This window comes from Haliotis rubra, unplaced genomic scaffold (genome assembly GCF_003918875.1).
Source record: "Haliotis rubra isolate DU_JTF1 unplaced genomic scaffold, ASM391887v1 Scf568, whole genome shotgun sequence".
NCBI lineage: Eukaryota > Metazoa > Mollusca > Gastropoda > Lepetellida > Haliotidae > Haliotis > Haliotis rubra.
This window is the reverse complement of record NW_025767266.1, coordinates 375,403-390,200: the sequence shown is the minus strand read 5'-3', so window position 1 is coordinate 390,200 and position 14,798 is coordinate 375,403. Positions and strand designations below refer to the sequence as shown.

Here is a 14,798-nt window from a genome sequence, read left to right as displayed (position 1 = left end):
ATTGTTTGTGTTTGATTATGAAAAATGTGATCGATTGCTTGGTCGTTTGATCACGGCGACCAATCTTCGATTATTTCACTTAATTGGAACACCACTAGTGGGGGGTCAGCCTTTCCTAGAAGCTGGTTAGACTTTCACTGAGTTGGAACATACAGAATTTTAGAAAAAACAGATAATGTCATTATAATGAAGTGGAGTTTCAGCAGGACGGAAGATTCAGGGCATTACAGTATTACAGTAATGACTTGTCGCGAGTAGTATTGTGAATCGGAAAATCCAATTCCTATCAAGAAAATGACAATGCAGAATGGAATCATCCCAGAGTATGTTTCTGTATGCTGATTTTGGCTACAACACCAACACCAAACAGGAACAGAAACATATTTTCACTCAAGTGTGCCACATGGCACTCATAAAGATGCTTCGAGGTGCTTATTGGAACTTGTGTACCCACTGGAATTAAAGTGTGCCTACTGGAATTAAAGAGTGACCATTGCAATTAAAGTGAGCCAACTTGAATAAAAGTGTGCATGTTGGAATTAAAGTGTTCTTATTGGAATTAAAGTGAGCCAACTAAAATTAAAGTGTGCACATTGGAATTAAAGTGTGCACATTACAATTAAAGAGTGGTCACTGGAACTAAAGTGAATAAACTGGAATAAAACTAAAAGTATGAATATTTGAATTAAAGTGTGCACATTGGAATTAAAGTCTGCACATATGAATTAAAGTGTGCACATTGGAATTAAAGTGTGCACACTGGAATAAAGTTGTGCCAGCAAGAACAATATTTTCTATCCAGTTTCAATCTCCATGAATGTCAGGTCACCAGGAGTTTCGTTTCCCTTCTTCCTTATTGAGATTGATAACACCTTTCAGTTTCTATTCCCTTCGATTTTCTTGTGAATCATTTACCTTCTTTTAGTGTCCATAAAGGAAATTAATATTTCTCTTTGCTGTTTATGTTTCGTTTACTTTTTTTATATGTTTATTTTCCACTGGCAGAATATAACAACTTGCCAGAGTGGCACTAGAAGGTTAATCAACTCATACTACCCATTTACTACATTATAGTGAGTGAGTGAATGAGTTTAGTTTTACGCCGCACTCGGCAATATTCCAGCTATATGGCGGCAGCTTGTAAATAATCGGGTCTGGACCAGACAAGCCTGTGATCAACATCATCAGCATCGATCTGTGTAGTTGGGAACCGATGACATGTGTCAACCAAGTCAGTGAGTCTGACCACCCGATCCCGTTAGTCGTCTCTTACAACAAGCATGGGTCTAACCCGGATCTCCAATATCCTTTAGCTGAGCCTGAATCCTACTTATCAAGGCTTGCTGGCGCCGACTGCGAGTCCCAGATACAGGTTGGCGAGCGTGATAAATACAAAACACATGTACTGATCATGTCGGTGGAACAAGTTGCACATATCAATTAACACAACAGATGCAAATATGGCTTCATTAGCTTGCTCGGACCACTAATATAGCTGCCAACTGGTGCGGAATATCTATTCTGTTCCCAGCAACATTACTGTCAGGAGAGGTGAAATATATTCCAGTACATCTCACAGATTTACTACCATGACCAAAAATACTGCTTGAAAACATTATGTCAGATGTCGTAACCCAAAAAGATGTTATTTCTGACTCTGAACTGGAAAAATATTTCTCTGACAAAAATAGTTTACATCAGAGTTTGATTACTGATTAAAATATTTATGGCAATATTGTCAACAAGTCATGTAATATATCAGTATGACGTTTTCCACATGGAAGAATATGCCGTTTGGGCATAAAATTATACGTTTTTATAGCTAAATTACATGGAATTATCATGAAACAGGCCTCCCATTATCAGAAATTTGCGGGCCGCTGCAAATGATATTGGACCACTCAACCTTAACGACTGGCCACTGTCAGTTCTGTTGTCAAGTGACGTCATAGTGGGTGCGTGGGCTTATGGTTCATTCGACATTGGCTTTCGACTGGCAGATATTCTGGGTCAAACAAGTCAAAGCAACCCAAATTCCCGCTTTAAATAGCAGTAATATTGGCTTTCTTGTTGGTGCTAACCTTAACAATTGTACTATTAACGTTGTTGTTGGACGAAAACCAAACACTAACATAGTTTGACATGTTGCAGGTTATGGTCTTGTCAAAGGCCAAGATCGAATATCGTCACTTTCTGTTGTGACGTCACATGAATTGTTCGATGACATAATTGCATTCGGGCAGTCAACCCCGTCAGAAGTTGGTTTTGAGTAAACTTACAGTCAAATTCCTTCATTGTTTCCTTTTTCTTTTCAACACAAATTCCATGTATTTTAGCAATAATAACGGTAATGCTATTTTTGAGGGCATCATCATTTGCAGAAGCCCTCGGTCTTTTTTAACTGCACTCCTTCGTCGGGCAGTTAATGGAAGACCTCGGGAATTCTGCAAATGATAATGCCCTCAAAAATAGCATTACCGTTATAGTATCAGAGTAACACAGATCAGCGTTCGAATTACCTGCCTGCCCGACCCCCCAGTATGGGTTATTTTCAACACGGACTGCCCGATTCTCAAATTCTCCTGCCCGAAGGTTGGGTTAAACTTAAGACATGTATATGAAGATATTCAGAATATTTCAGGATAATAAATCAATATTAATTCACTCATAAAAATAAATGAATTCCATTTGGATGATAAACTGTGTTGCTTATCAAACCTATATTATTTGCGGGCAGGTAAGTTCTGTTCAGGGCTGGCAAGTTTTACATCTAACCAGCCTTGTGGTCTGGCTGATATTTTGGGAGTTTCATGCCCTGCATAGATACAGAACTAGTTATTCAGACATTTGTGTGATAACTGAAATTGGACACATCCGAGGTTGGGACAATTCTACCAACATGACACAACTTCATCACAGAAAAAGAGTTTAATTTTTTTTATATCTGAAATTAAATCTGAACATACAAAAAGTATCTTAATCTGAACCCGAATCTGAATCTGAACCTTAATCTGAAATCAACTTTGAATCTAAATCTGAAATTGAATCTGAATCTGAAACTGAACTTGAACTGAATCAGAAACTGATTCTGAAACACTATACAATTAGCATATTATTTGGCTCAGCCACCATATATTTGTCCAGTTTATTTGGGCGAAAGTATCATTATTATTGACTGCTTACTAGAACTACAGAGTTATTTTTATTAGAAATTTAAAAAAGTGTCTAAGTTTTCAGTTTAACATATTTTAAGCACACCACTGACATTTCAGTGAGAGTAAAAATGATCATTGTAAATTGCACACCAGATAATATCAATGCATATTACTGAACACAAGAAACAGAACCTGAACCTAAACCTGAACTGAATCTGAATCTGATCGAATCTGAATCAGAAACAAAATCTGAACCTAAACCTGAACTGAACCTAAACCTGAACTGAACCTAAACCTGAACTGAATCTGAACCTGATCTGAATCTGAATCTGATCGAATCTGAATCAGAAACAAAATCTGAACCTAAACCTGAACTGAACCTAAACCTGAACTGAATCTGAATCTGATCGAATCTGAATCAGAAACAAAATCTGAACCTAAACCTGAACTGAACCTAAACCTGAACTGAATCTGAATCTGATCGAATCTGAATCTGAAACAAAATCTGAACTCTAAACCTGAACTGAATCTGAATCTGAATCTGAATCTGAAACAAAATCTGAACCTAAACCTGAACTGAACCTAAACCTGAACTGAATCTGAATCTGATCGAATCTGAATCTGATCGAATCGAATCTGAAACAAAATCTGAACCTATACTTGAATCTCAATCAGAAACTGAACCTGAATTCTGAATAAAAATCTGAATCTGGATCAGTATTCCAGAACAGAATTTGAATTCTGAATTCTAAACCTAAAGCTAAATTAAAAGCTGAAACTGAATCTGAAACTGAATCTGGATCTGAACCTGATCGAATCTGAATCTGAAACAAAATCTGAACCTGAATCAGAAACTGAATCTGAATTCTGAACAAAAATCTTAATCTTGATCAGTATTCCAGAACAGAATTTGAATTCTAAACCTATAACTAAATCTAAAACTGAAACTGAATCTGGTCTGGCAGATGTTTTCCTCGTCTCATCCAGCAAAACAATTATATCTGCTCACATTGAAAGCAGCATTTAGATAAAGGCCAATAATCTGGTAGCAGAGTGGCATTTAGAAAACTCTTGGTAATCTGTATACTCTTGGTAATCTGTATAAAATCAACTGCATTTTAATAACTTCCAATAACCACACTTGCAATGTATACTGTAGGTTGTATCATGGTCAAGCATGTCCTTCTTGACTCTACTGAGTTTTCCATCGCAAGGGATCAATATTTCAGCATAAAAACAGTGAAATATCATTTTAACCATGTCAATTATCTTATGATGATTGTTTTTTAAAGAAATTGAATTGTTTACAATGTTTTGATAAATATGTTTTGTAAATAGATAAATAAAACAATCTCCAGTGGTTGAAGTGACGGTGTAAATCCAGCTAGGGTCCGTGCAGGAAGTAAACGTACCGTAAGACACTGTGGTCCTTAGTATGGTGATCTACCTTCCGTTGTTGACGATCTGTAGCTTGTTGTTGTAATGTCTATAGGTTTAGATCATTCTCTTCCCACAGAGGTTACTTGTCATTTCTTCCTACAAACCTCTGTTCTAATACGGCCTTTTCATGGTGCGAATGTAAAAAAGATTTGGTTCCCCCATAGTAAAAGTTCCGGAGGAACTTTTCATTCCAACATTTGTTCCTGTAATAGTGCATGCGGAACAATTATTTCGTTCCGCACACACAGAATTTATTCCGGGTAAAGAGGAACTTCCACACACATCATAAAGTGTCTAAAAGAGGGTTTTTTTGTTGGGGTGATCTTAAAAATTGGGGCGTGGGGGGAACGGAAAGGAAAAAAAGATTTTCCTTGACGGTATTTGTTCCATATGGAACAAATCATGTGGCTATCAAGAAGCAATTATCATGTGTGAAAGTTACTTAATTTTTTTTTAGGAAAATACATTGTAGATTCCCCAGAATGCGAACTGATGATTCTAAATGAATCTTGTGTTAAAAAGCGTTCAGTTATTATGTAACCAAGTTACCTTCATTAATCAGGTTACAGTCAGTAGCCAGGTTACAGTCAACATGTAACCAAGTTACAGTCAGCATGTAGCCAGGTTACAGTCAACATGTAACCAAGTTACAGTCAGCATGTAGCCAGGTTACAGTCATTATGTGACCAAGTTACAGTTGGTCAGTAGCCAGGTTACATTCAATATGTAACCAAGTTACAGTTAGTCAGTAGCCAGGTTACAGTCAACATGTAACCAAGTTATAGTTAGTCAGTAGCCAGGTTACAGTCAACATGTTACCAAGTTAGTCAGTAGCCAGGTTACAGTCAACATGTAACCAATTAACAGTCAGTCAGTAGCCAGGTTACAGTCAACATGTAACAATTAACAGTCAGTCAGTAGCCGGATTACAGTCAACATGTAACCAAGTTACAGTTAGTCGGTAGCCAGGTGACAGTCACTATGTAACCAAGTCAGTAGCCAGGTTAGTGAACATGTAGCCAAGTTACAGTTAGTCTGTAGCCAGATTACAGTCAACATGTAACCAGGTTACAGTCAGTAGCCAGGTTACAGTCAACATGTAACGAAATTACAGTCAGTAGCCAGGTTACAGTCGACATATAACCAAGTTAGTCAGTAGCCAGGTTACAGTCAACATGTAACCAGGTTACAGTCAACATGTAACCAAGTTACAGTTAGTCAGTAGCCAGGTTACAGTCACTATGTAACCAAGTTACAGTTAGTCAGTAGCCAGGTTACAGTCAACATGTTACCAAGTTAGTCAGTAGCCAAGTTACAGTCAGCATGTAACCAAGTTACAGTCAGTAGCCAGGTTAGTCAACATGTAACCAAGTTACAGTCAGTAGCCTGGTTACAGTCGACATGTAACCAAGTTACAGTCAGTAGCCAGGTTACAGTCGACATGTAACCAAGTTACAGTCAGTAGCCAGGTTACAGTCAACATGTAACCAAGTTACAGTTAGTCAGTAGCCAGGTTACAGTCACTATGTAACCAAGTTACAGTCAGTAGCCAGGTTACAGTCGACATGTAACCGAGTTACAGTCAGTAGCCAGGTTACAGTCAGCATGTAGCCAGGTTACAGTCAGCATGTAACCAAGTTACAGTTAGTCAGTAGCCAGGTTACAGTCAACATGTTACCAAGTTAGTCAGTAGCCAGGTTGCAGTCAGCATATAACCAAGTTACAGTCAGTAGCCAGGTTACAGTCAGCATGTAACCAGATTACAGTCAACATGTAACCAAGTTACAGTTAGTAGCCAAGTTACAGTCATCATGTAACCAAGTTGAAGTTAGTAGGCATCCCGGATGTTGACAAGTTGGATGAGTTCATTTTGCATTCAGTAATGACTGGAATAGGTTAGGCCTACGGTATTTGTTCCTGTTCGATGGAATATTTGCCGTATGTGCGGAATTTTTATTCGTGTCATCCATTCTCAATTTCACGGCATTTATTCCGAACCGGAACATTTACTACTTGGAACTAAATCATGTTTACACGAGTGTTCAGGATTCGTGATTGGTTGCAATCAGATTTAGTTGTGCAATCAGCGACGTTGTTTCAAAAGTGATCGTTCGCAAGGCCTCGGTTATTTCCGTATGCTTCGGGAAAACTAGAACCACTTTCCCTGCGCGATGTGCAAACGTTTCTTATAGACAGAACTCAGTCATGTAAATGGCGGATCAATGGCGTCTCCATCGCCCTCGCTGACAACGGCTAAGCTAGCCATTAAATGTCTTGTGCGTCACATCAACACAAGTTCCTGGCAGAGGAGGGATATTTGTGACCCAACATTTGCTTGTATTAGTCAAGTTGATGTAACACGTGTTCTGATTGGACAGAAAGAAGGGAGATAATTCGTGTTGCAATTTTTTGCCGCTAGGGGATTTTACGAGAACCGGGAAATATGACCGTATTAGAACAGAGGTTCATAGGAAGAAATGACAAGTAACCTCTGTGGGAAGAGAATGGGTTTAGATATACATGCTAGTTTTACAACTGTATCTGTGATATTCTGGTTGTTTTGATGTAGTTTGTCAACCAGCTTTTATGTTCTTGGTTTATGAGTCATGTCAAATTGTGTTAGCCATTCAGGCTAGCTATGCCTGAGGGGTTACTACCCCATAAAATAATTCACGAGCCCGAAATCTGAAAGTAGAAACTAAGCAAAAGATTGCAAAATAGATGAGAATAAGATATTGTCAGCATAAAACAGGTTTCATCATAAGCTGGAACATTTTTATCAGGCCATAATCTTGCATGATTTAAAAGCTTATTATAACTTAACAAGTGATATATTTACTGACTGACCCCATGAACATTCACTACACTATCGGGCCAGTGACTGTGGAGATTTACTGGCCCGACTGGATTTTTACTAGCCACGGGCAAGTGGCTATGTGGCACACGTATCATGAATGTATAACTTGTTTTAGTCAGCATATTGCTGAAATACTGCCGATGAGACTAGAAATCTTAAGGACGTTTTTTTCATTACTTGGTTCACGGATTCCGCTGTCACGAACTGTGAAGAAAGTGAGGAAAAAATTTATAATTGTTTTACCATTTTTATTTTTTTTTGGCCACGATGACCTGATTTTCCATGAAACTGTATTATATTTTACAAAAGACAATCACACAAATTGTCAGAACTCATAACACCATGATATACTCAAGTGTGCAAATAACATATCCATACTCTTCCTTTTTTTTCCTTCTCCCTACCGACCTAATAAGTTTTTTAATAAATCCGTAAACCAAGTAATTTGAAAAAAAAGCCTGTTTCATCACTACAGGCTGTTCAGTGTATAATACTAACGAGGCAGGCTGTATGGCTGGAGTTGATCACAATTACACACACTGCCCTAATCAATACTGCTACTATGTGATAAACGCATTATAACGTCAGCATGCACAGGCAGATATCAATTTTAATTTCCCTGGCAGTGTAACGGTGAATTTCTCACTAGTACGCAAACATCAGGGATTGAAATGTTTCCATTTTCAAGATCACCATAGTACCATCATTATGACGGGTCCTTTTGACTGTATGTGTCCAAGGGCTCACTTTAGTGCTTTGTTACTTACACTGGTGCAACAAAACATTACAAAGTGCAACCTAGTTATTAGTCTAACTTGCACCAGGTGCAAGTCAATTTTTGATTGGGTAAACTTCTGAATCTAACATCTAAATAATTCAATAGCATATTTCTTTCATTACATATTGCAATAAAGCAGTGCAACTGGTATTTGGCTGGGGCAACTAGGTTTTATCTTAGGTTGCACCTGGTGCAAGTAGGTCAACATCTCTTAAATCGAGCCCTGGTGTTACTTAACTAGAAGAATATATTCTAAGGAAGCTGGTGATACTTGTTGGTACATAGTTAATACTATTTTGTCATACACACCATATAGCTAAAACAGCTCTTTGTATGCAACCATACATCAAATGACAGTTTGTCTTCCTTTTATTGATATTGACCCTTTTCAATTTCTGTGTTGCCAGATTTACTCTGTGAATGACACTATACATTTAGCATATTATTTTGCTGGGCCACCATACCTTTGTCCGGTTTATTTGGGTGAAAGTATCATTATTACTGAATGCTTACTAAAACAGCAGAGTTATTTTTATTAGAAATTTTAAAAAATGTCTAAGTTTTCAGTTTAACCACACCACTGACATTTCAGTACAAGTAAAAAAGATCATTGTACATTGCACACGAGCAAATATCAATGCATATTACTGAATACAAAGGAACCATGGTAGGGCTCTGAGCAGGAAGGGAGAGTGAGTGAGTGAGTGAGTGAGTGAGTGAGTGAGTGAGTGAGTGAGTGAGTGAGTGAGTGAGTGAGTGAGTGAGTGAGTGAGTGAGTGAGTGAGTGAGTGAGTGAGTGAGTGAGTGAGTGAGTGAGTGAGTGAGTGAGTGAGTGAGTGAGTGAGGAGTGAGTGAGTGAGTGAGGAGTGGAGTGAGTGAGTGAGGAGTGAGTGAGTGGTGAGTGTGGTGAGAGTGAGTGAGTGAGTGAGTGAGTGAGTGAGTGAGTGAGTGAGTGGAGTGAGGAGAGTGAGTGAGAGAGAGTGAGTGAGTGAGTGAGTGAGTGAGTGAGTGAGTGAGTGAGTGAGTGAGTGAGAACATTCATATTTCCAAAAATGGTCTCTGGGGAAACAGCAGTTGGCAGGAAAACACTATTCTTCACTCATATGGGCTGGGGGTGATGAGCTATGGCATTTTTAAAGATCTAAAGGTCTACCTCCATGTAGACAGTGACATGAAGCACAAGACGAAGGGATATCATCAGGTCAGATGAAGACATAATAAATCTCAGGGCTGAGGATGGATGGGCTGACACAAGAAGGATACACACCCATTCCTCTTAGAGGTCAAGGTCAGCTGAATCCTATGTGACCCTTGTTGGCATGTATACATCTGTCCCTGTTTTAATATTTATTCACCAATTTATCATATCAATAAGACATTTATTTATATCACATATTCAGTTTTAGAGCTGAATCAGCAAACAGATGTGCTTTCTATAATTCATAAGTCATAAAAAGACTAGACTTATTAATACGAAAATCTGATATTTTTAACACTCACAAACAAAAAAGTGAAATATTGATATTATAAATATAATTTGGTAACATAATTTCAAAACGACACAAATTTTATGGATATAGAGAACATCTTTGATTACCTTTATCATAACCAACTCAAATAGAATTTGTAATACAATTAAATAGCTACTCAGAGGCCGGATATCATTAGGTCTCTGAGCTACTTTAGAGTTGATTTGTTACATTTCATACAAAAACATTTTTTATGTCATCCATTTAAATATAACATAAACTGAACGACTGATGTCTAAAAATCAAATTTATATATAAACATTATATGTTCAAACTTAAGAGTTTGATCATTATCTCCAAGACAGCTTAACTCAAATAAATAGACAACAGATATCCCGGTGCCGACTAACTAAATGATTATTTGAGTAATATGCACGTAGCGAGATCATTATTCAAATATGATGAACCAGTTGGGCTAATCAGCATGAAAGTCGGCCTGATCTATCAAATCCCATCAAATCCCCCCCCCCACCCCTCGACAGACAATTAACGCACCCTTCCCATCGACGCAACACTGGGTCACGTCACCCGAGCAATCTCTAACAGTAGATATACCCAAGTATTAACAGTAATCGAGTTTTCAATAAAGTTAGCTCCGCGTGAAATCAGTCGATAGTTTATTCAAAACGCATAATAGCATTGCAGGTTAACAGACTTTGCTGAATGAGGAAATTATAAACACGACGATGACTACGTGACGCGAATCAAGCGGGTTGTTACAGTCCGGAAACTGGGCTAATGAACATCAACATTACTGCATCTTTTGTAAGTTATCATTAAGCGCTGGGTACGTGACAGCTCTCTTGACAAAACCTACCTGACTGCCTCGGCACTTGAAACGCTGTCCTCACAGACAACGCTGTTGAATATTATCTATCCTCTTCGCTCACGTCAACACAAACACGTCTCACCAATGCTGCTGACATCCCATTGCGGTATTCCGTGACCTTCCGAGGTCACGGGTCGGTCAAGGTCGGTGATATGCTCTGGAGGCGTGCGTTGTGTTACATGTGAGTGTTTTTACACTGATGGTGGGAAGTGATGGAAATATGGTTTTAAGGATTGGCAATAATATGTACTGATGTATTGCTAAATAAATAACTGATTCCTACAACTAATTATTTTACTGTCGAGGAAAGCCGTGGTGATTATAAAGTGTGAATTGGTCCCTATAGCAACGTGATGGTTGATGATGGCGTGTCATCGTATACCGACTCGTGATGTCTGTCATTGATTATTTACAGGCAGGTGCAGTGTGTACTAGTATATTGCTTTCGATGCTAGCTCATGCAATGTTAATCACTGGATTGTCTGGTCCAGACCCGATTCTTTACAGATCGCCGCCATGTATAGCTGGAATGTTGCTGAGTGCGGCGTTATTTCAACGCCAACCAACCAACAAGCGAACACACACGCTTGCGCACACATGCACGCTGCCCAGAAGATCATTCCGATTATAAGCGCTGCAATACATCAACCGGGTATGTGACAAGGGTGCTTCTGCAAAATACACTCACACGCACGCACGACGCACACGCACGCACACACACACTGCCACAAAGATCATTCCATGTACAAGCCCTGCAAGCGCATCAGACGCATACGTTACACGTGCTTTGCCGGTTGTAAACGGCATGGAGGCGCTGGGGTAGCCCAGCGGTTAAAGCGTTCACTCGTCACGCCGAAGACCTGGGTTCGACTCCCCACATGAGTACAGAGTGTGATGCCCTTTCCTGGTGTTCCCTGCTGTGATATTGCTGAAATATTGCTAAAAGCGGCGTAAAATTAAACTCACTCACTCACTGTAAACGGGATGATCGCTCGTGTGGAACGGGCAACCAACGGATGAGCAATGTGACATGGAGGCGATGTGTCTGGACTCAACTATACCATCACTAGTTTAGAGTAATCCTATCTTGGGACATAATGATTCTCGAGTAACCAGATCCCAGGTACACTGAATTGTAATTATTCTTGGATGAAATCACGGAAAGATTTCCGCCCATTTCTTTCCTTAAATTTCAGTTTGCAAGGCCCTAACCTAACCCTAAACCTAAATCCTACCCTGTTTCTTATGGCTTCTAGTCAAAACATAATACCTGAATATATATGTCAGGGTAGAGACTGCGATCGGAGATTCTACCAGTAGAGATTGCGATCGGAGTCTCTACTGGTAGAGACTACGATTATATGGAATAACCTATGCAAGCAAGTGCAAGCTTATGCAAGCAAGTATAATAAGTGGGGATAATGTTTTCCTATTATTTGCCAGTTATAATTGAACTTATTTATTGTTATCTTGTTAACTTTATTTGTTAAGTCTGTTTTGGAGTAAGGTATTTTGTTTTTGGTTTTTGAGTTGAGTCCAAATTTTGCAGCTTGGTCTCATGATGTAAATACAGTGTTACAAACCATTTTTATTTTGATATTTTTACAGTGAGGTGTTAAATGTTTGTTATCAAAGTCTCAGTTAAAAGTAGGAAGTTCATTCAGATGTATTTCAAAACTTATGATCAGTAATTGTTATAAAAACACTGCTTTCCAAAGAGGTGGGGTAATGACCAGGTGGGGATATGGCAGATGGGGTAATGACCTGGTGCTCAGTGCTGATTAAATACCTGACCTGCCTTACTTGGACCTGTTGTTATTAAACAATAACAGTTGATCTCTTGATGAAAGAAGTTGACTCCCAAAACATGTCCATGACTCCCTCTCATGACACCAGGGAGTCATGATGACTCCTAAATTTTTATGCCTAGGGCAAACACTGATTATGCAATTGATCTTGCTTGTAATCAGTTTTGTAATATATGTATATATTGTAATATGATCTCTCAAGTCACATTTGTATTTTTAGTCCTTAATATATCTGTAGAAGTGGAAACAGTCTAGTGTTATATCTGAATAAAATGCATAGTACTGTTCAGAAAAAGTGTCTTTGTTGTTTACCCACAGATCACTCGGAGTTTCTACCAGTTGAAGACGATTGCAGCCTCTACTAGTAGGATCGGAGTTTCTACCAGTTGAATTGGAAAATGTACTGGTAGAATCTCCGATTCAACCAGTAGAGACTACGATTACAATCTCTACTAGTAGGATCGGAGATTCTACCAGTAGAGACTCCGATCGCAATCTCTACTCGTAGAGACTCCGATCGCAATCTCTCCTGGTAGAGACTCCGATTCTCTACACACACCCTCTCTAATTAAAAAAATTGAAGGGAGTGACAACCATTATTGGCATGAGTATAGTTGGAATATTGCTGAGTGCGGCGTAAAACTAAACTCACTCACACACTTGGTTTATCCGGGGTAATAATGCCCATTATGTTGTATGCGCTTAGACTGTGGAGTTCAGCGCTATATAAGTGGCCAATTGTTATAATATAGAAAACTACGAATGCAAAAAAACGGCGCAAAGTACGATCGAACGATCGAATTCTCAGCACCGGAATTCCTCATGGAGTGTCTGCGGTTTCTTGCAGGTTATGTACAGCAGGAGAACATGGCGAACAAGGCGTCCAAGACGGTCCCAAAGATGTTTGATCGAGTTCATATCGAAACTCCTTGTGGGCCACGGTAATGAGTGAGTGAGTATGGTTTTACGCCCCTTTTAGCAATATTCCAGCAATAACACGGCGGGGGGACACCAGAAATGGGCTTCACATATTGTACCCATGTGGGGAATCGAACCCGGGTCTTCGGCGTGACGAGCGAACGCTTTAACCACTAGGCTACCCCACCGCCCCCACAAATATACCGTCTCACAGTCCTGAACCACACCATTCTCCCTTCCACCCATCCCTTTTTGCAGTGGAAAAGTACCAAATGAAGCAAGTCTAGATAAAATTTACAGTAAGATTAATGGCACAGGTACACCACCGATGATTGGAACACAAACAGTCTCTGTCATAGTCATATAAACAACGTCTCACCAACACGTGGTTAGGGTTCAATTATACCAATTAATATACTGAGAGAAAGAAATAAAGGAACGTATCCCTTGACTACCGAAATACCAATTAAACATTTAAAAATAATATCATTAGTCAAGGAATATGTTCCATTATGTTTTTCGCAATATGTTACTTAATTAACGTACAGCGCTCGTGATTGGTCACGTTCAAACTCGGATCGAAATGTACATTCGTGACCCACTCGTGTTATTCCGGGACAAGCCGAATGCAGGTTACGGAAAAGGGGCGAGTGGTGACGAATGCGAAATGTACTGATCTTGCCGGCCGTAGAGAGGTCTTGGAGCGGTCGTGATGAGCTCGGCACAACTCGCGTGTGCCTTTGCACGCGATCTCATTGCGAGCGAATGCGAGCTCATCACGACAGACATACGACCAAATTACGAGTGCACTGAGACTTGTGCGATCAGGCTACGACTGATTTTGCGATCTCATTGCGAGTTTGACCGCTAGCATGCGGTCGCAAAACCTATGCGAGTGTTTTGAACCATTCCATACACTCGCACAACTCGATACGACCGGTAGCGAGTAATGGCGATCGATGGCGATGATTTAGGCGATGATAAGGACCTCACTGAGACCTCACCGCTACCCCACTTCGAGTTTATGAGAGTGAGCACGATCGATGGGCATTTTTCGGCCGTAATCCGGTCGCAAGCCCGGTGTAAACATGGTATAAGTTGCGGTTCTCTTGAAGCCTGTGCTACGCCTGACGTCCCTTTCGCGTATCTGTGAGGGACGTCTTATCAAACGACGTGTCTCAGACCAGCAGACCAGCAGACTAGTAGACCAGCAGCCCGCAGCCCAGCAGACTAGCAGACCAGCATACCAGCAGCCCGCAGACAAGCAGACCAGCAGACCGCAGACAAGCAGACCAGCAGCCCGCAGACCAGCAGCCCGCAGCCCACAGACCAGCAGCCCGCAGACCAGCAGCCCTCAGACCAGCAGACCAATAGACCAGCAGCCCGCAGACAAGCAGCCCAGCAGCCCGCAGACCAGCAGACCAGCAGCCCGCAGACCAGCAGACCAGCAGCCCGCAGACAAGCAGACCAGCAGCCCGCAGACC

General features: G+C 40.2%; 1 protein-coding gene across 2 annotated transcripts in view; it reads right to left on the bottom strand.

Annotated features, from left to right (window-relative positions):
• The window catches only part of LOC124254210 (pyruvate kinase PKM-like), a 57,879-nt gene that overhangs the window by 30,668 nt on the left and 12,413 nt on the right, over positions 1–14,798 (bottom strand). Inside the window, exon 1 of one of the 2 annotated variants that reach the window (XM_046688101.1) lies at positions 10,577–10,708. The exons of the other annotated variant lie outside the window; for it this stretch is intronic. The gene's annotated coding sequence lies outside the window, so the exon portion shown is untranslated. Of the gene's footprint in view, positions 1–10,576; positions 10,709–14,798 lie in introns of those variants that run through there. 2 annotated transcript variants of the gene reach the window in all.